At 36.3% G+C, this 22,068-nt stretch overlaps 1 long non-coding RNA gene across 1 annotated transcript in view; it reads right to left on the reverse strand.

Annotated features, from left to right (window-relative positions):
* LOC105445874 overlaps positions 1-22,068 on the reverse strand; it is a 49,738-nt gene that overhangs the window by 24,398 nt on the left and 3,272 nt on the right. Inside the window, exon 2 of the long non-coding RNA XR_004064326.1 lies at positions 826-901. This is a non-coding gene — a long non-coding RNA (uncharacterized LOC105445874). The remainder of the gene's footprint in view (positions 1-825; positions 902-22,068) is intronic.

Here is a 22,068-nt window from a genome sequence, read left to right on the forward strand (position 1 = left end):
AAGTGCCTCGTTACAAATTATTTCATTTACCTGTTACAAATAATTGCATGTCAATGGTCAGAATGCGAATTGCATACATTAATTGTTGATAAGTAGATCAAACAATATGGCTTGCCCTACCTAGCAAAATGTTATGCATGCAATTCCCATTCTGACTTTTGAAGTACAATTATTCGTAACAGGTGAATGAAATAATAACGAGACACTTAACAAAGATTTGTGCATTAAATTTGATTACAATACGAAAATTGCCTATTTATGATGAAGAAACTCTTCTTTTTCCAAGCATAAGATTTGCCAGTTGTGTGTGTGGAATCTTTCCTACAGGTTGTACCACACTACGGTTTAAATAATCTTACTTAGGCATACATTAGGAGCTAATACAGGCGAGTTGTCAATCTTAGTGGAAATTTAACGCTGAGAAGAAGAAAAAAAAAATCACATTTGTCTAACATATTTTTTTCCCTTAAAGGCCCACTGCACTACTGGTAGCTACTTGCGCCCTCTATATAACAAACAATGCCTAATCGGTGACCATTGGTCCCCCATGATCCTCTTTTTCTTATGTTAACTGAGAGCTGAGTTGATGAGATAACCACCTGTCCAGTGACCTTGCAGAGCGGTCTAATCCCTCCTGTAAACTACGGCAGATAAGCTTTAAATTTGCAAAAAATCTAGATGCAAAAATGGCCTACGTTTACTATTTTTGTGCCATAAAGTATTTGGCTTCTGGTTACAGGGACTACATATGATCAGAGGACAATACAAAACTTGAAAATGGGGCAAAGGAAATATATATCTTTTAAAGACAAGAATTTAACTTACCACTTTCAGTGTCCATGTGTCTCCTATTCCAAATGCACACAAAGCTTGCACACTGTTCACCAGGCCACTTCAGCAACTATAAAGACAAGGAAATAAAATTAAAAATCCATCTTATAAACAAATCCGTGTGAATCAAGCAAAGTAATGAATATGAGGGGGCTATTAAATAATAGAATGTTAGGTCTTTGCTGTATTCAGTTTTAGCACTCTCTCATGACAAAAACATATATTTAGGTATGCTTTATACAACATAAAGCATTGGGGTAGAACATTTTGCAGTGATTTTTATATTAGCAATTTAAATGTTTGTAATCCTTTTAGTTTGGCATTAGTACTGAATGAAATAAATAATAATAATAATATGGTTATTTATAAAGCGCCAATATCCGTCAGGTTCTGACGCTCATGGCGCTTTACACATATTACCCTGGTCATAGCTGAGCTGCCAAAGTAACTAGCGCTCAAGCAAAATCAAGTAAATTTAAAAACAAAAGTGTGAACAGGAAGATGACAACTTCACCTGTTGTATTACGGTTTTTAAAATGCCTTTAAGTTTGCACTTAAACAGTGCCCTATATTTAAATTTAAGCCTTCTACATTTTATGTGTGCGCACAAAAGATGCAGCCAGTATAAAACATTAACACATATACTTTTTCATGAGTGAACAAAAAGAATGCAGGCTTTATCCTAATATATAATTTTACCTTCACGATATTTAGTATGAACACAACAGAAGACATGTCTTGACGTTTCATGTACAAATCAAACGTCATGTGTGAACAAAGATGGATGGCGGTTATAAGCTGTGACTTCAAAACTGTTACATGTGAACACAAAGTACTATAAGCTAGTATCTTAAAGGTAATTGTGTGAACACAAATTCTATGTTCACTCTTAGGATCCACTTTGTACGTCTCTAGTTTGAACATGTAAACACAAAAGGTTACATGACGGCATGCTTCGGGGTATGACCAAAAATAAAATCATGTCTGGGAACATTAAAAACCGGCTCTGAGGAGATCTGACATTTTCAGAATGTTTGCGTAGCCCGCTTGGAACGTGAACGGGAGAAAAGAAGTGCCGTCGTCGAGGGACCGCGCTATGAAACATTTTCTCTTTTAAATCTCGGGGACGCAAAGACGAGCAGGCGCGCCGGCCAGCCCAAGGTTTGACTAGGTTTACACGACAAATGTCAAGACTTTGCATGGCGGTGACTGCCGGGGACATTCTTAGCGTGTGTCGAGTTAATTAAAGTGTACATACTATCTTCCTTTTTTTTCATCTATTTATCCGGGAAGGGGGTATCCTGTTGGGTATATGTTAGGATAAACAAGATGAGAAAGGAGAGATTTCATAACTGATATAGGTTTTCAAACTGGGATTTTTCTTTGTCGAGATTCTGGATCCGACTTCTCATGTATCAAAAAATCATTGTAATTTTCTTCTATCCCTCCCCCACCCCCTTTTTTCCTCTTCATCTCTAATTCTCCCCCCCCCCCTTACATTTTTTCTTCATCTTCCATTCTTTCATTCTCTGTGTCTGTCTCTCACACACTTTTCTTTCTCTTTCTCTTTCTCTCTTTCTCTCTTACTTTTTTTTATTCACCTCTCTTTCTTTCTCGTCTTCTCTCTGAAAACCTTTTTCCCACACACCTTTACTTCCAATTATCCATTATATCTATTTACATTCCCACCCTACTCCACTCCATTTGTTCTCTCTCTCTCTCTCTCTCTCTCTCCTCCACCCCTTCTCTCTCTTTCTCTCTACCTTCTTCCACTTCTCCTCGCACACCTTTGCTTCCCGGTATCCATTACACCTATTAATACCTCGCACCTACCAACAAAACACCCCCACAACACACACTAAAGGTAAAATAATTCGCAAACACGACTCTCGTTCCCAACCTTGACAACTCTGCCCTCGAACGACGACGACCATTTGTGTGCGAGCCCCAGCGCAAACGTGAGCAGAGGCCCCACGTATATAATATATCGCTAATTTATCCCCATCGCCATTACCTCGCAGGAGGCCGTAAACTGGCGAGATATTTGTTTTAGGTTGACGACGGAGATGTTCTTGGGGGTATCTTAGGACCATTCCTGTCTGATGCAATTGATAACATGATCCGTGATGGCCGGCTAAGAGAGGAGAGACGTGTCATTTGGTCTCCAAGATATCTCCTTCGTTCAAGTACATCTCATGAATTTATTTCTTCATGCCTCCATTACGAAATACACATTGTGAAACATATGCGATGCAAAGAAAAGATGGACTGCAACATGTTGGAAAGAATAATTACATCCAATTTAATTTCTATTTCTCATAGTAAAATCATGAGTCTAGATTCTTGTCTATGGTAACTTTTATTCTTCAAACTTTCAGTTTTTAAGTGTAAGGATAGAAAAATAATATATAAGAGTAATAAACATATCACTTTAAGTAGTTTTGTTGATCAACAGGCTGAAAGATTTCATATAAATATGGCTAAAGAAACTAAAGTTCAAAACTTTGAAATAGTTTTCCTCTAACAAATGTTCATATGTTGGCCCCACATCCATTCATCTATTACACCCCTTTTTAAGTAGAAAACAAATCCTTCATGAAAAACCATCAAAATGGATATCTCTGATTATTTCTATTTCCATTTTAACTCACCAGTGTGTTAACAAATTTATATTACCACTACTAGAACTATAACTCAGTGATTGCTACGTCAGGGACAAGTGTCTGGTAAAGAGACTATACACTCTGGAATAGATCTTGGGTTCCATAGATCTTATGCTATAGGATGACACAGGCATGTCTCAGGCAAGTTAAGATGTGTGTCAACGTCAGCGGACATCTACATCGACATGTAATGTACTAGTTGGGTGATGTGATCTCTCTTGAAAGGTCAAAGGGTATCATCCCACATGTAAGCTACATGTACATGCAGTAGGAAAGACAAGGCTTTGAAATAGGATAAGAGATATATTTATGGATGCACATTGGTTCTTTAGGAATATGTTTGTTTATTTTTACCTGACTGCTAAGAATCTATGTGTATGCTTGTAAGTACTAGTAAGGAACCAAGGGACCGACCGCTTTTAAGTCCTCTCCGAGGGAATTGGTAATGAAGATTAATGCCATACCAAAGGGCACTAGTGCATCTACTACTGAGCCATCGCATGCCCTGACCTCATGATCATTATTCAAAGCTTTTAAAACACTTTCTACATTTCTGGAAGCATGCTAATTGCAAGAGTCATACTACAATATCTTTCCACAAAGGAATAAAAAGAATAAGACAGCTCATAACTTTTCACCATAACCAAAACTGAACTTTCTCTTTAAGGAGATCTTCGCCACAATGGTCGATGCCTAGAACATGCAAAATGCATGCTCAAAGGCACAGTTCATTTCAATTCATGTATTACACATACATACAAAATTCATGCTCTGAGTACAACGAGATAATATCCTTGGGGTAAAGAAGATATTCCTACGGCCCTGATCTGTTATGCTTCCATTAGCATCGACCCTGGCTCCATCCAGACACCAGCCTTATGGTTGCTTTTAGGGTGCGTTCAAGCGATTTTTGGCAAGCTAGAATCACAAACATGAATCACAAATCAAAACGCTGTTAATAAACATGGTTACTGCGGGAGAGCGTTCAAGCGATTTTTCATCGATGCTGATTCTAGCTCATTTCAAGTTCAGCCACTGCTCATCACATTGGGCGGTTTGACCCAGGAAGTAAAAGTCAACTTCGCCGCGTGCTTTATGTCGGCCAAACCAGAAGCAAGCCATGATAATGACGTTATAGAATTATATTTGAGATCTCTGTTCTTTCAAGCGATTTTAGATTCTGCAGAATCATGATACGAAACGCATCTTTTTCAGCGTTTCATGTTTGCATTTTGAAACACGTTTATTTTTACGACCGACCAATTTATTTTTAAACTAAACGTCTTTGACAACCGTGTTTCTAGGGTAAAAAAGTGTCGCTTAAACTCACCCTTATTCCCTCCCCAGGTTGAAACAAAAACGTTACAATAATTCATGAACATATTTGAACTACTACAAATATCATCATTTATATGTAATCCTAGCCTTTTGACAAGGCCTCGTGACTCGGCATATTTTCCACGCCAAAGAACGGATGAGATGAGTCCCCGTCACTCAGTGTGAATGTGCCCGGTAAGATAATTATCACAAGTATATTTCAAAACCTCTTGATCTTAACTAAAAAACAAAGACGTTATGAACAGTACTTCTTGGTCAGGAGAATGTAAAAAAAACAACACTCACTGCAGAAATTTAAGATGATCTACTTGATAACTATGGATCAGGCAAGAACATAATAGATAAAGATCTAAAGAATGCACCATACCTGGACATAATGATTTGTACATACATGCAAAACATTGTGGTATCTAGGTAAGTCTCAAGATAAATGTCATTACCAAAAGAATTAATTCATCTGTAGAGAGCCGGAGGAGAATTAACTGGTGTTAAAATTCATGAGTTAATGCCCTTTTGTCTCCAAACAGATTATTATGGATGGTATCAAGATAAAATGTCAAGATAAATTGATAAAGATCTAAAGACTACGACATACAGTACATGTATTTGTGTATTGTATGTGCGCACAAATTTTGGTGTCAACTTTGTGTTAAAGTTAGTGTATTCGTTTTGAAGCCAACATCAAATGCTATAGAACTTTGCAGGAGAAATGATGTCACGTATGCCTGTCTGTGAAATTTAAATGTTTAACGGTTTGCAATGACCTAGTTATGCAAGGAAAACCGTCTCACTCAGACTTCAATGTCAGACACTGTTGAGTGACTGAATGACTTTTTAAAATTTGTTAATAACATAGATAAAATTAGCTGTAAAGAGTACATTATCATTTGTACACATCAACGACCCGCATCTTATAATGATCGAAATTCAACTTATCGAGTCTTTACTCGGCACAAAACATACATGTACGACTATGCGGTACAAGGGTCTGAAAATTAGACTACCTTCTACGAGTATTTTTTGCAACACGTTTTGAAAATTCCTAACGGCCGATATAATTCCACATAGAGCCAATTACCAGTTCTAATCTTTTGAGAGGAGTTTTTAGTTGGTATTATCTCTTGTTTACCATTGGATTTACATAATTTTATATATTCAGCCTGCAAAAGGGACGGACTACCGGTACCTTTGCTATCTAAAACATGCCTGAAGATACAGGTTAATATGAATAAAAAAAACTTTACAAGAGATAAGTATGAATAAAAGCTAATTATAGTCTAATAATTTACAATATTGTTGATGACCTTTTAGCGAAGCAATATCAGGATAATTCCTATCTAGAGGCCTGTCTTCATCAGCTCGAGTTTGCCAAATAACCCGCTATTTTATTATCCCGATCGCAAATTAACCAGTTAATTTGCGTCTTCTTCAGCCCTCAGTCACAATTAGCGGGATATTTGGTAGAGAAAATATCTCAAGAAATCTTGGTCTTGTTTCCAAAATATCCCGCTATTTAGGGAATAGCAGGCTAATTGCGCCCATCCGAGCTAGTTTGTGATGAACGTATCGGTCTGGTGATGATGCAATTTCGAGCTTCAGGATAATATCCGGAGTCTGAAATAGCGGGTTATTTGGCAAACTCAAGCTGATGAAGCCAGGCCTAATGGGCATAGCTACAAGGATTTGGCGCAAGTTAATCTCTAATGACGGCTAATTCATATTTCAGATGTGTGTCACGACCTAATTAATTGCGGTCAGGCCTCGATGGCTAACGAGGGAGGGGACGGGGTGCATCCAGAATTCGAGACGCAATCAGGCGCCAAAAGGATGCCTCCAATATCACAAGCATCAACAAATGGTTCTTGGGGATGAAGTAGAGCATGTTAAAAGTAAATTGTTGACTGTCTGGTGATGGAAGGTTTGCGAAGGCTGGCTGTTTGGAGGATGGACATGGGTGAATTGTTGAGTAGTTGGGGAATGATGGTGATGAAGACGAAGGAATGAATGAGAGAGGGGGAGGGAGAGAGGGAGAGAGAAAGGGGGAAGGAGAGAGAGAGAGAAGATGAGAGATAGAGAGAGAGAGAGAGAGAGAGGGGAGGGGAGAGACGGAAGGGGGAGGGGGGGGGGGAGGGGGAGAGAGAGAGAGAGAGGGAGAGGGAGAGGGGGAGAGAGGGGAGGGGGAGAGAGGGAAGGGGAGAGAGAGAGGGGGGGGGTAAGAGAGAGGGGAGAGAGAGAGAGGGGGAGTGGAGAGAGAAAGAAGATGAGAGATAGAGATATGCGAAAGAAAGAAGGAAAGAGAAATATACAAAACGGGCAGAAAAGGGAAGCTACAGGACAGAGGAAGAAAGATATGAGAGAAAGATAGTGAGAAAAATGTCAAATAGACCTTGCCTTATGAACTATAACTTAGATCGAGATAGAGATAAATAGATATTTTTGTTTATAGAGGAGAGAGGTCTTGGTGAGAGCACGAAAGAAATGAGTAATATAAACACATCAATATCTATCTATCAATCTGCCTCTATCTCTCTCATTCCTTTACTCTCTCTCTCTCTCTCTCTCTCTCTCTCTCTCTCTCTCTCTCTCTCTCTCTCCCCCCCCCCCCCTCTCTCTCCCTCACTCTCTTCTCCATAATTTCTTTGTTAGTTCACTTAATGAGTGGACGGTGGCAGTACATCCCTGGCTTTGGGGACTATTCAAATGAAATGGATATATACACTGACCTAAATCATTACCATTTATCTTAAAACCGAGAAGAGCATAGATCTCTGTAATCGCACATTTCAGATTGGCAATGGCAAATTGACAATACTTGGTTCATCACTGTCAGTGTCAGACCAAATTTTCTAATGAAAAGGAGCTGAAAAACTTTCCTCTAAGCAAAATGCATGGATTAATAAATAAATAAATAGATAAATAATTGAATACATAATAACACATGTTTTTTTTAAAAAGCATTCAAAATTTAAAACCTGCCAGAGAATATAAATGTAACTGTAATTAAATATAGCTATAAATTATCCCAAGGTAGAAACATTAACAGTCGTTGTGAGGGTTGTTCCTATATAACATATGTGGATGGAGCTTCAATAATCCATCAAAGGTTGAAAAACCCCAAATTTGACTCGTGAAGCTCATTTAGGACGATTTGAAAACGTAAAGACCCAAAACTGTAAGAACAGACCAGTACTCAAGTGGCTGTGGGAATCCACCTAAAAACACCTGAATACAGAAAACAAATGAATGCACCTAACTGGGGGAAAACGCGAGCAATGTGCATTTGCAGGTTAATAATTAAGTATTGAGAATGCCATGGCATTACCTTCAGATGGCATGAGATCGAAGGAAGTTGCATTGGTTGTGCAATTATTAATCCCTCTAAATGTCAGCTGACTGATTACAATCCAAAGCCCCCTTCGTACCAGAGAATTCTAACGGTCGTTCAGACTACCGGTATAGGAAATTTATACGAAAGTCGTAACTATACGATTATCGTACAGCTATGCAATGAAATGAGGAAGTCTGAATGCATGCTTAATCCTTGCTCTAACCTGCAGGAAAGCTGGGGTATGGATAATTTATGCAAAATATATTATGGAAGGTTTGAGGAAGATGTCTGAACTGTAGACAGCGAAACTGTTACAGGTAAGTTTTACTTTTGGATGTGAGATAAGAACTTTCAAACCCTAATGCAGAATATGTTTTGGCTGATGCTCGATATATTCTATGGTGACACTTTATCTGGTGTTAATTTCATCAAAAGATTTAGGGTGAGGTTGCAATTTGGTTTTAAGTTAGGCTAAGGGTAAGTCTTCAGGTTAGGAATAGTGTTTGTTCAAGGGCAGGAAAAAAATACTTTAAAATTTGGGGGGGGGGGGCTACTTTTCAAGCTTGCTTGCATGAATATAACACCCTTTAATTTGTTTGCATTGAACTCTATGCAAATTTTGGGAGGCCTTTTTATGACTTTCGGGGGCTTTTTTTGGCATTTCGAGGGCTAATCCGCCCGAGCCCCGTGTATTTTTTTCCCTGTCAGGATTGAAGTCAGTAGTGGCTCTAGAGGGGGCTGCCTTAGGGGCTCAAGCCACCCTCCAATTTCTGTGAGACACATGGATAAAATGAATGCAAGAACTTACAAACCCCCTCCCAAGACCCCCACCCCAACAAAATTATTCTTGTAAAAAATGTCCTGGTTAAAGTTCAGAAGTCATGTAGTGTAGGATACTACCTCAGGTGCAATAGTCACTGAAGCATTTATTGTAAATCCCTGGTATTGGCCTATTTGATACTTTTATGCATTGTATTTTCCATCCTTATGCAGGACCATTATGTAAAACTAGCTGATCAATGTTATCCTGTTAAAAGATGTTTTAATAACTAAATAAATAAATAAATGAATGCATGAATCTTATGTTCAAATTCAAATGAACAGATAAATACATGTACCATATGTATAGTTGTTTGAACTACATATCATTATCCTGATGACGTCATTTTCGATTGCCATTTTGATGATCAAATCGACCTAGAACCCAGCACTGATTAGAACCTACTGGTCATTACCAGACGATGCTGTCCGGAAACATAGCCAAGAAAATGACATTGGATGTCATTAAGACGCCAGTTTGTCGTTGGCCGAAAGCCCATCTCACAGCGGTCCATCAAGATGATATTGTTGTTCAGCTATGACTGGTGATCATCATTAAATTTGCTCCTGAGATACACAGCCATGTCCTCATTAGGTTTGTCTTCTTATTGTCCTGTATGTAAAAATTTGTAAAAGCCTACTAACTTGACATACAGGTTTCAAGTGAGCAGACTCGGGACATTGATTTATGGCTTACCGTATGCCAACCTAGTCATTTTGTACAAATTACCATAATGTTGCACACACATATCAATGAACAAACTAGAAATCATGTCATTATGAAATAAATTATTCATTTTTATAATAGAGAATGGATCTCAGCAGATTGTATCTGACATGTATGCTGTTTATTACTATATTATCTTGAAATAATTTTATGAATTAAGTTTTGATCAACAATAATTGAATGCAGCACATAACTCAAACAAAATTAAGAGGCTGTTATGACAATGTTTTATAATTTCTCTTATTTATCTGACCTAAACCTAATTGTTAATAATGCATTCTTGAAAGCTGTCTGAATGTAGTAATCATTTTAATATGACATTTGACAGAGTCTAAGTTACTGATGAATCAGGTGGATGAGTTATGGATGGACAAACCAGGGATCTTTTTATCAAAGATCCCCTGATGGGCACTTGACTAATAAACAACGAGATGCTTTTACGGAACAGTTCTGCATCACTCAGCTAACCATCAAGAAACCTCTTCCACATCCCGGTGCCTCAAATTAATAACCCGTCTCACTACCTCAGAGCGCATCCACACCAAGGGAGCTTCGTTATCTGGACACATCAACGACGACGTTTTAACGAACTTTGCCTCTTTCCACGCCGGCCACGATGGATGTACTCGCCTCTTTCCTCTCCATTTTCAGCGCTTCAAATTAAACACGATATCTTTAGATTAGATAAAGCTCCAGGGGTCATGACAGGTCTTTGGCTTGTCCAAGGACACCGAAGACCCTGAGAGGGCTTTTTGCATATTTTCTAGGTTTCCAAGGTTTTGTATCCTGTCTGCTGGTTCTCTGTAAATCTATTCAATGCATTCGAAACTGGGCTGACCAGATTCAACGTGATAAAACAGAACTACGAAGTTGTACACCATCAACAGACTCCTAATAAAATGCATGGTGGATTACTTATATTATTACAATTTTTTTACAATATTTTCTGGGTTTCCAAGGTTTTGTATCCCATCTCCAAATTCTGTAAATCTATTCAATGCAACCCTTTCAATGCAATTGCAACCGGGCTGACCAGATTCAAAGTGATAAAACAGAACTAAGAGGTTGTAAATGTAAACACTTAAGAGACTGCTAATGAATTATGATACTGGTGAATTAATCATATTATTACAAATTTTGTTCAGCTGTCTTTATTGGTAACTGAATTTTCTTATATTACTGAAGATATGGCGTATACATGTACCAGCAATAACAACAACAACATTCAATAAATATTTAATCTGTTGAAAGCCAGAAGGATGCAATTTTCTAAAAAGCAGATGACATATGATTTTATCTCATAGTATATGGTGAAAGTTGGCTTTTTATCGATGCTCTTGTACAGATGAAGACTACAAAAGGATGCAATTTTCTAAATATCTCGATTCAACCTTCCCAGAAGAATTATTAACCCCAAACATATGGACTGCTTTATTTTTCATGATTTTAAATTGTGTGTTATCCGTTTATATTCAAACTTTAAACAGATAATCAGGTAAGTACCAAAATATTGAATCCTCCACAGCGGAAGTCTGTAACCTCTGCAAATTAACACAGAAAAAGAAAAGGAACACAACGCCCCTTCACATTGCCCGATGATAATCATCCAATCAATCATCGATGGCCAATCAACCAAAGTTACAAACTATAGAAATTTCTTGTCATATTTGTAATGTGAGAGTGTTTCATTTCATGTGATATGGCTACCGGTACTATATTTTTCCACATGAGAGTAGAAAGAATAAGTTAACGTATAGTTTTTCACATTTACCCGAACTGAGCTTTCTCTTTAAAGCTCATCTGTACTAGTTTGGCCAGGGGGATTAGACCTCCCTGCAAGGTCACTGACAGGTGGTTATCTCATCAAATCAGCTCTCAATTAACATTAAAAAAGAGGATCATGGGGGACCAACAGGCACCGATTAGGCATCGTTTGCTATATATATATATAGAGGGCGCAAGTAGCTATAAGTAGTGCAGTGGGGCTTTAAACATTATATCTCAAGACGATAAATAACCATCAAGACCAAGTACACATAAATGTATCCTGCAGGAACATGGGTATCAATGACACTCTAATCAAGCTACCCTGATCCATCATGAATGATTGTAAATCAATACCATGGCCTCTCATGAACTTGTGATTAAACGACAAAGTTCTCGCTGAGGAATGAGATCAAATGCTGATGAAAAATATTACAGATGGTATTAATGATCATGGCATTGGTAACTGTAACAGGGATGAATGAAGTTGCATTTTGTGAAAATTGACTGCATGTAATCATAATCATAATCATCATTATCGCAATCAAAGTCAATGAATATGATAGCCCATGAACTTGTAATTAAACAAGGAAATCTCAATGATGACTGAGATCAAATGCTGATTTAAATACTGATCATGGTGCTTATAAATGGCCAGTCACATCACCAAACCAACTCTAAACTCACTCTAACTGATGTATAACACTGGCCATTATTTGAAGACATTGATGAGAAAAAGATGGAGAGATATACGCATGTAGTCAAGACAATCAAGATAACAACAAATCTTTATGCAATCGTATTTGATCTGCATCATGACTTCCATGAAAACTTTAAAAAGTGATTATAATACCCTTAACTTTAGACAACTACAGGTATAGGGAAGAAAAAGCCACCCTAATGAAAATGGCTTCATTCCAAGAAAACAAACTAGGTCCAAGTACACCTCCTTGGGGTATGACGAAGGGAGACATCCTTTACATGCAGATACTCATTATCAAGGACATTCTAAACAGATTATCCTGATTCTATCTCAGGGGTAGATTGGTAATCAATAGCATGGCCTGTCATGAATTGGGTTCTTGCTTCATTAAAAACATGCCAACGTTTCACAGGCCTCCAAATTAAGCGCAATATCTGGAGCTGGTCTCGAGGCTTCAGGGGGCATCTTGAACTTGGGTTGTGAAGGGCAGGGATTAAAAGTTATTAGCTAACCCTTTCCTACAGTAAGCCTAAAATGTCATTGAACATCATACTACCTCATGTAATTTAATAACAAGTTGTTTCTATCGAGTTTGCGCAAAGTTCTAAGGAATTTATATAACTTTTTTTTTTCTTAATGTATTTCAATATCACTTGTCACATCCACTTACACTGTACACATAGTGCAAATCTGAAAAATTTAGAAAAGATCACATAATAACAAAGGAGATTACTCAATTGATGAAAGTCTGCAGCAATCCAATAGAATAATCTCTATTTGCTTGACGTTTTACAATAGGAATCAAACGTATAATGAAAAAGATAGTTGTTTGAATGATTCTGGCCATGGAAGTTCTGACAAAAAATGTCCAAACCAAACAATCTTGAGTCTACCACATGGCTATTTATAACCATCATTAGTTACATAACTTGGATTGTGCATTGTGCATTGGAATTATGTGAAGGTAATGTCTACAACATGGTTATAATAATTATTAGGTACATAACTTGGATTGTGCATTGGATCCTATGAATTGGATCCTTTTGAAGGCAATGCAGTCGCAGTGTACGTGTGCTTCATATATACAGGTATGTATATCTTACACACTAATGCAACTTTGAATGAAACAAACGTCTACTGTTGTTGTCATTCTCCGACACATCCTCCAGCACATCCTCCAGCAACAATTGCTCTGAGATTAATTTCTAACACCAACAAAGCTTCCAACTTCAACCCTGTGAAAAACACCTGTTCTTAACACTACCCCTACATCTTTAATACTTAAGACCCAAATCAACTATAATCCTCAAACTATATCTTTGATGAAGTTAAAGGGCTATCTTGGAAGGTTTCAATTGTTCAGTCACATGACACTTTCAATTTCGATTTGTCAAGTTTTATTTTCATCAGTTGTTGCCACTCATTGGAGCTCTTTCAGTATTTATTATTTTCAATAAATAATTGAGATTTCCATAGAAATTCAATACATGTCAACCTTTTTTTTTAAATTATTTTGAGATTTCCATCCTTCTCCTGAATCTTTGCGCGGCTAATCGCTCTCCTCCCCCTTAATTTATTCCCCCTATGAAGGGTTCACAAAACAATATCCTTTAAAAATAGTAAAACTTTCACAAGTCACTAGGTTTTTGCGATTAAAAAAAATTCTTGCCATGAAAATGACATTATTTAAAGCCCCTCTGCACTAGTTTGGCCAAGAGGGATTAGACCTCCCTGCATGGTCACTGACAGGTGGTTATCTCATCAAATCAGCTCTCAATTAACATAAGAAAAAGGGGATCATGGGGGACCAATGGTCACCGATTAAGCATTGTTTGCTATATAGAGGGCGCAAGTAGCTATAAGTAGTGGATAGGGGCTTTAAATGTAAGTCTCTAGCCCAGGGTAGACTACAAACATGCAGTTGCTACAGCGATCAATGCACAGTACAGAGGTCAGAAACTCCCCTTAGTATGTATACTTCATGGTGGACTTTGTTTGATATCAAATATTAAACAAATATCGTTTCCATCCACCTGCATTGATCCCAATAAAACAAGAGTAAAATATGAGTTTACTTTTTACTGTAGCAGGAAAAGTAGGACTATGAATGAGAAATTTTAAAAAGCCAAATCATGCAGGATAAGATTTTTAAAGAGTACAGTCAACTAATAAAATCTAGATTTAATGCGTTAAAAGATGGGAGTTGTTGCTACCTTGTTTGGCGTTCAACAATAAGGGATAGAGCAACGTCGATCTGGCGCTGCTCAGTGGCTGCCGGGCTCACGATCAATTGGGCAAAAAGAATTTCCGTTTCGGTTTAATAAAATTTGGAGTTTACTATTAGGCTATTATTATTATTATTATTATTATTATTATTATTATTATTATTATTATTATTATTATTATTATTATTATTATTATTATTATTATTATTATTATTATTATTATTATTATTATTATTATTATTATTATTATTATTATTATTATTATTATTATTATTATTATTATTATTATTATTATTATTATTATTATTATTATTATTATTATTATTATTATTATTATTATTATTATTATTATTATTATTATTATTATTATTATTATTATTATTATTATTATTATTATTATTATTATTATTATTATTATTATTATTATTATTATTATTATTATTATTATTATTATTATTATTATTATTATTATTATTATTATTATTATTATTATTATTATTATTATTATTATTATTATTATTATTATTATTATTATTATTATTATTATTATTATTATTATTATTATTATTATTATTATTATTATTATTATTATTATTATTATTATTATTATTATTATTATTATTATTATTATTATTATTATTATTATTATTATTATTATTATTATTATTATTATTATTATTATTATTAATTATTATTATTATTATTATTATTATTATTATTATTATTATTATTATTATTATTATTATTATTATTATTATTATTATTATTATTAATTATTATTATTAATTATTATTATTATTATTATTATTATTATTATTATTATTATTATTATTATTATTATTATTATTATTATTATTATTAATACTACTAATATTCTGCTTTTATATTGTGCCCAATACATCCATACAATGATGTGCCTAAGCGTTTACAGATATATTATCACCCCGGTTATCGGATTCAGGCTTACCCGCACACAATTGTTTGCACATTTTCCACTCCCTGGGGAACATTTGTGTACGCACACATGTATAACTATATACATGTACTATATCAATCAAATAATCACCAAAAAAAATATTTTATTACTGAAATCTTTACAGGACCTTTATAGACAGACCAATGTGAAAAACAGCTTTGGCTCATATTGACATGCTGTATAAATATTTTTAAATGAAAAAAAAAATGATTACTGCCTTTCTTGAAGATTTTTTTTTAAATAACAAAAAATGCAAAATAAAATGTGTTTCTTAATTAAGATACACTGTTCATTTCGGAACATTTCAATACAAGCTATAACAAAGCAGTTTCAGGCTTTACAGTTTATATGTTTTTTTTCACTATCTTTTCACAAATGTCAGATGATAAATACTTCTTTGTCTGTGTAAAAATAAGACGAAGGTGAATTTCCTATATTTTACGCCAATTTGCTCATTAAAAAATACTGTTCAGTACATTGTCAAACTTGCAACAGAAAATGTCCCCATTTTTCCTCAAAATCCTGAATTTCAGCAGACCGTGTGGAGGCAATTGAACTCCTATTCCCTTCGATTCGAGCATAATATTTTAACATTCAAGATACACAGTGCTATGGGTGGTTTTGCTACTAGAGGTATGGTAATATATATAGCTCCGAAGAGCCTCCCATTTTGCCTCAAAGTAGCCGTATATTTTGCTCTTTCAGGGCATGTGGGTGAATAATGTTCTCCTACTAATGGCCAAATTTCAAAAAGATGAAAAGTACACCTGAAGAAAAATGTTTCTTGAGGGGTTGCTACTACATTTCATATCTTCAATCTCTATTAACAATTCCTTCGATTTAAAATATGCAGTGAATTTCACCTTGGGCACCATTGGATGTATAATGCCATGTAAACTACGGTACCAAATAAGCTGCAAGCAAAAGTCGTCGCTAGTTGCTTAGCAACAAGGCAACCACTGGCAAACACGGCAAAAAAACTAAATCGAAAAATCCACCTCTGTAGTGTGGTTTTTGGAAAACGCTGGCAGATATTCCACCAATATTTTCAGTGTAAAAGCCTCGCTCTCGTAAAAGATTCTGTTTTTTGGTCACGTGACTCTGATCACATGCAGAGCAGTTACAAGTCGTGCATGCACACTACTCAACAAAAAATTGGAATTAGGAAACAACGTTTTTAAATTTGTTTTTTTAGTTGTGTAAATGGCAGTCAATTTTTCAGAATAGTGTTTGGGATGTGTTAATGGGACTATAGAAGACAGATGTGAAAAGAGGTATGTTTAGACAGACAACAAGCTTCTCGTATTATTGCAAGCAATGTAAACACTCACTTGGCTATCGTTCCACACATGAAAGAGTTTTCCAAACATTGTCTGTTGCTTTTAGCACCAAATTACAGAGTTTTGTCTGTTTCAAAAGCATCACTATACGGACTTTCTCTCTCCCTCTCTCTCTCTCTTTTCCTGTCTCTCTCTCTTCCTCTCTCTCTCTCTCTCTCTCTCTCTTTCTCTCTCTATTTCTGTCTTACTTGCTCACTCGTTCCCTCTACCTGATTGCCACTTTATTTTTTCAACCCTCACATTTTCCTTTCTTAACTGTCCTCTCTTAACTGTCACTTCCCACAACCCTCTGAAAAAACTATTTCTTCTAAGTACCGGTATGTTTTTATTCAGTTTTCTGTTAGCAAATAGGTGAACATTTATTTCAAACCATGACAGAGCAGAAAAGAGATCTACATGTACATGCCAGGGGCTAATGCATGTACATTGATGCTACAACCATTTTTAAATAAACATGACATTCTGAACATTTCTGTTTCCCCTACATACATGTAGGCATGCCCTCAAAGGTTTTCTCTGGATCACATTATCACTCTTACATCATCTGATGAGAGCAATAAGGGCTTTAATTCTGAATTTAATAGAGACATTAATGTCCTTTTTGGCTCTCACTTTCAACAGCTGGCATGGAGGCCTACTTCATTCTCTCTTTAAAGGCCATCTGTACTAGTTTGGCTAGGAGGAATTAGACCACCCAGGGTGGTCACTGACATGTGGCTATCTAATCAAGTCAGCTCTCAATTAACATAAGAACAAGAGGATCATGGGGGACCAATTGGTTCTATATAGAGGGAGCAAGTAGCTACAAATAGTACAGTGGGGATTTAAATAATGAAACCCTTTCTAAGGAGGGGTGAATCTGTCTCATTTCGAGGGGGGGAGACGAGGGCAGTGAACACTTTTACCCCCCAAATAACCCCTCAACAGATAATCAGGAAGTTACCGTGCAAACTGCCCTTCGAACTCAGCACGTGCGATCAATTATTGAATGCGTGGAGCGAGCGAGGGTGCATCGAGGGAGACAGGCTGGCCAGAGAAGATGGGTTCTTGGCCGGATACACGTCACGCAGATCAACACGCCCGGGGTGGGAGAGGATCGGCTTTCGGCAGAGCGTTGTCTTACCATCACGCGATCCCTGCGCTTCTTTTTGATCAGCTCTGTGATGTGCGCGACGACGAGATGATGTAAACAATTTGAGAGACTGCCATCCCGGCTTCACATTCCCGACATAAGAATCGGGTGCATTTCTATTGGCGAACAATGGTCACCAGTCAACTCTAAGCCCAGCCAAGGAATCGGCAGTAAATAACATTCTTCTCATCTCTGTTGATATAATTCCACTCAAGAACTGCAGGAATTAATTGCTGGTAATCATGAAAGTAACAACAATGGGATAGCCAATAGAAATAGTTCTACATACCATGATTTGGCGACAATTTCTCCACAGTTAAACTGCCTACACTAAATGAATTCCTAAAGTTTTCCAATCCTGACATATAAGCCTAGAACCTTAATCCTCATTCCTATAAACCTTTTTGCATCCTAAGGAAAAGCCTACATGATTGTCTTCCTTGAAATGATCCCCAGAGGACATGTTGCCGTAACAAATATCAGGCCATCATTGAATTCTCACCATTTATGTTCTGACGGATAAAATGAACACAGATAAAAAGCCCATTTCTCTTCAACAAGGAGAGAGATCAGGAACCTATTTCACGAAGCCTTTTTTCAATGACAAATGCCAAAAATCAGTGACAAATCTGCTGATAACCAATCAGAAGCAAGAATTTCACTAGCTTATAACAAATACTGTCATTTGTCACTGACGACAAGTTTTGTGAAATGGGGCCTTGATGCAGATTCAATACACTTATGATTATGTCACATCTCAAAAATAGAGAGAGGAGGCAAGCTTCCCCAAAAGCATCAGGTTGGTGATGGGGTCACAGTTTTTGTGCCAAATTTCCAACTATTATATCATCTGTTGGAGCAAGAAGGGAGTTAACTTTGTGTGAAAGAATGTGATGTCTGTCAGACTTGACACTCGAGGGAGGTGTTTCACAAAGATTCCAAGTCAAACTTAACTCTAAGTTGGACTTAAATATCATGGAGAGCCATTTGTAGTCTTATACTGAAATATGTTCAAAAGCAAAAATTCAAGTATTTTAGACTTTTTAAAAATTCCACATCAAAAACATGAAATCTGCTTGATAATAGAAAATATGACTGATTTGAATCAACATTTTATGTCTTTTAAAATAACTTTTACCAAATATTTTCAAGGATGCTAACAGCTTTCCATAATTTTTAAGTCCAACTTAGAGATAAGTTCAACTTAGGATCTTTGTGAAACACCCCCCTGGTCAATTAAGGCGTTCCACAACTGTGATGCCCTTCTGGCTTCAGGAAGACAATATGTACACACAGTGTGTGAATCGACACCACCACGATAATGATATAGTAAAGTACCATATATTTTACAAAAACAAGGCCATTACCATTCTATGCAAGCACTCCTTGCATAGAATCTGGATGGCAAAGAATAATGAGAGGCAGCTGAACAAATTGCCATGGCAACCTAACCCTATTACAGAGCACTTCAAATGAACAAGATTTACTCATAAAGAGCAAAAGGCACTGCCAAGTTTAATGCAGCCTGCCGGTGTGTAGCCTATGACATTTAGCTACATGTACTTGTATGTTGTACAGTATTCTGGTGATCTGAATTTAGACATCTTTGAATTCATTCCAATTGTGAGTATTTATTCCTTCTGCAAGAATAAGAAAAATGACTGCTTCCAGTCCCTTAAAATGGGAAATATGGTGTGAGCAACAGTGTACGCTGTATGCTGTACACTACATGATTGATTATTCACTTACTTTTAAGAAATTTGGCTTGGTAAAGTTACAAGCACTGTACACATAAAGATGTATATGGGACTATACGAACATGTGGCATAAAAATCTGTCCCGATGTTTATGCTATTACATGCCATATTTAGAATAATAAGGCATTTTAAAAGCCATACTTTTCAGGGAACATTTGTTATCTGATGTTCTTCCACACTTAAATAACAACAATGATAATGCTCACAAATTAATTTCCACCTCTTCCCAGAACTCAATCTTCTCTTTAAAGTCTTTCTGACTCTCATACTCAGCAGTCAACATCAAATTAAGTTCATGTATGTATACACGTAGGGTAGGAAAATCAAGCCCAGTCGTAAAAAGTTATAAATCAATTACCAGAACCATGAACTTAATTATCCATGATGTGATTTCTTTAATTGCGATTGATCGAAAACATAGGAGGAGAACGTTTGTTGTACGCTTCAAAATCCAATCCTACAATATGATTCTACATGTACTCCAGCGACGAATGCTCTGCGGTCAATTGTTAAGGAGTCGGTGAAGAACTAACTTCAACCCTACATGTAGACCTAGCACTTTACCTAACCCTAAACCAAACCCAGGCGCAAACCAAACCCTGACCACTTCATTATGAATTAAAGAGAATTAAAGAGAAAGTTGAGTTCTGGGAAGAGGTGGAAAACAATTTGTGAGCGTTATCATTGTTATTGTGCAAGTCTGGAAGAACATCAGAGAAAAAAATGTTCCCTGAAAAGCACCGCTCTTCAAATGCCTTAATATTCTAAATATGGCATGTAACATTATAAAAATTGGGACAGATTTTTATGCCATATGTCCGTGTAGTCCCATATACATGTACATCTTTCTGTGTACAGTAACTTTACCGAGACTGGGCCAAATTTTTTATCATTTTGATGATTCCAGAACCTTACAGTACACACCAATGTCTATCAAGTGCCTGCTTATATCTTTAAAGAGAAGATGGTGTTATCTGACACAGGTAAAAAACAAACAAAAAGTCCTCTAAAATTGAAGACGCAATTAGCAGGCTGCGTTATTGCTGCAGTTGAAATACTAGCTCAATGGATTATCCTGCATCTTCTTGGTAAAGTGAAATAGCCAGCCATTTGGCAGCCAACAGGACTGATAATAAATGCATAAATCTTTGTTCAGTGCCATGTCACAAATTTTGATTCACCTGTTACAAATAATTGTATTTCAATAGTTGAATTGCATAAACTAATTGTTGCTGGTAGGACAAACGCTATGGCTTGTCCTGCCTAACAACACAGAATGTAAGCGATAGCATTCTGACTACTGAAATACAAGTATTCGTAACAGGTGAATGAAATAATTTCTAACACAACAAATATTTAAGCATTACATTTTATTAAATTATGAAAATGGTCTATTGCGAGTTTTCTAATTCTGTAATGACAGCTTCGAGGAACGTCATGGTAAAATGTCCCCTGAGAAGGATTGCTCTACAAGTGGCCTCATATTTTGAGGTATGGCAAGAAATTGCTGAAGTGTTTGGACCAAACAATCGTGCCACAAGTGTGTTGTTCCTTATATCCATTTCTGTGAAGAGTGCATGGCTTTTAGCAAGATTGAGTCTACCTGTATTTCCAATCAATTTGTCAAATCCAAGAACATACAGTATACACCAGGTTTATTACACAATCAACCTTTCCCAAATGCTTCGGGACAGATGAAGTTCTCTCTCAAATGTCTCAATGTTTTTCTTGATAAGAGCTCAACTTTATCTTTCAAACACATAGCAAATAATACACAGTATTACACAGAGTAACTGCTCCACTCTCTTGAATACTATGTATTTGTCACTTTCTTGAGAGTGGTATACATGTACATGTACACAAACTAAGTGACTATTAAGTGCATTCTCAAGTCAAAATTGAATTAAATGTTAAATATTTGTATATACATAACATTGCATGTCTATTCACTCCGTTGCATACACACAATGTGCATGAGCCTCGGGCCAGAGCCGCCAGACACAGCTTTGCATTATTCATGCGGAAATATCGCAAAAACAAACATCTGGATTTCTTTCACTGCCTTCGATCATCATATCAGAGATCACAGATCAGTCTCATAACTGAACATTCATGATGCTTTTTAGTGATAAGCTACTAAGAAAAGCATCAGACCATTCCCATTGCAATACATGGGGTGTTATAATGAGACGATGTGTTTGTACAAGAGTGACTAAAGTCCTCTACTTGGCAAAGAGGTTTTGTTTACATAACTGTATGATCGTTGAAGCACATGATGACATGACTAACTCAGTAAACAAAGAAGAAAAATTACAACAGACGAAGAGAAAAGCTTAGATTCAGATATCTGATTATCCATATAAAGTCAAATAATACACAGACATTATGAAGATGATGGATTGATGATATTCAGTCATGTAGGCTATACATGTACATTTTAAGTCAAGACTTTACAAGTGACAACC

Source organism: Strongylocentrotus purpuratus, unplaced genomic scaffold (assembly GCF_000002235.5).
Source record: "Strongylocentrotus purpuratus isolate Spur 01 unplaced genomic scaffold, Spur_5.0 spur5_scaffold_16, whole genome shotgun sequence".
Taxonomy (NCBI): domain Eukaryota; kingdom Metazoa; phylum Echinodermata; class Echinoidea; order Camarodonta; family Strongylocentrotidae; genus Strongylocentrotus; species Strongylocentrotus purpuratus.